This window comes from Rhinopithecus bieti, unplaced genomic scaffold (genome assembly GCF_001698545.2).
Source record: "Rhinopithecus bieti isolate Rb0 unplaced genomic scaffold, ASM169854v2 scaffold_44745, whole genome shotgun sequence".
Taxonomy (NCBI): domain Eukaryota; kingdom Metazoa; phylum Chordata; class Mammalia; order Primates; family Cercopithecidae; genus Rhinopithecus; species Rhinopithecus bieti.
In genome coordinates this window covers 790794-792280 of record NW_016818280.1, presented here as the reverse complement: position 1 = coordinate 792280, position 1487 = coordinate 790794, and positions in this window count along the sequence as shown.

The window sequence follows — 1487 nt, the reverse complement described above, 5'->3', positions numbered from 1 at the left end:
AAAAAAAAAAAAAAAAAAAAAAAAGACACTCAACAGACATAAAGATGGAGATGTCACAGATGTGAGAATTAATTCAGATTTCAAAGCAGACATGATAAAAATGCTTCAGTGAGTGATTACAGATATGCTTGAAACAAATGAAAATATAGGAAGTCTTACAAAGAAATAAGAACCACATAGAAATTTTAGAGCTAGGCCAGTCATGGTGGCTCATGCCTGTCCTAGCACTTTGGGAGGCCAAGGCAGGTGGATTGCCTGAGTTCAGGAGCTCGAGACCAGCCTTGGCAACATGGTGAAACTCTGTGTCTACTAAAATACAAAAAAAATTAGTTGGGTGTGGTGGCAGGCACCTGTAATCCGAGCTACTCGGGAGGCTGAGACAAGAGAATTTCTAGAACCCAGGAGGCAGAGGTTGCAGTGAGCTGAGATCACACCGCTCTACTGCAGCGTGGGCAACACAGCGAGACTCTGTCTCTGAAAAAAAAAAAGAAAGAAATTTTAGAACTAAGATATAGTAACCAAAATTTAAAAAGGTCATTGGATATCAGCTGGACAGCAACATGGAAGGAACAGAGGAAACTACTGGTGAATTGGAAGGTGAAACAATGCAATTATCCCATCTGGACCAGCCACAGTGGCTCACACCTGTAATCCTAGCACTTTGGGAGGCTGAGGCAGGAGGATTACTTGAGGCCAGGAGTTAAAGACCAACTGGCCAACATAGTGAGAACCTGTCTCTATTAAAAAATTTTTTTAACCCAATTATCTCATCTGAACAAGAGAGAGAAAATTCATTGAAAAAATAAGAATAAACAAAGGCTCAGAAAATATGAGATCATAACAAAAGACCTAACATCCATGTCATGAGAGTGCCCAAAGGAGAGGAGAAAGGGAGTGGGGTTAACAAAGTACTCAAATAAATAATAGCTGGAAATTTCCTGAATTTAGCAAAAAGAAAAAAAGAGAGAGAGAGAGAGAGAAAAACTACAGATTCAAGAAATTAAGTGAGGCCGGGTGTGGTGGTTCACACCTTTGAGGGCCAAGATGGGAGGACCGCTTGAGCCCAGGAGTTCAAGACCAGCCTGGGCAACATGAGACCCCTGTCGAGAGAGAGAGAGAGGAGAAAAGTCAAATTGAATCTCAAACATGATAAATTTAAAGAGATTCACACTAAAACATCTTTCTTTTTTTGGAGACAGATTCTTGCTCTGTCCCCCAGGTTGGAATGCGGTGGCACGATCTCGGCTCACTCCAAACTCTACCTCCTGGGTTCAAGAGATTCTCCTGCCTCAGCCTCCCAAGTAGCTGGGACTACAGGCGCCCACCACCACGCCGGGCAAATTTTTTTTTTTTTTTTTGTATTTTTAGTAGAGCCAGAGTTTCACCGTGTTAGCCAGGATGGTCTTGATCTCCTGACCTCGTGATCCGCCCGTCTCAGCCTCGAAAGTGTTGGGATTACAGGCATGAGCCATCACGCCCAGCCTATC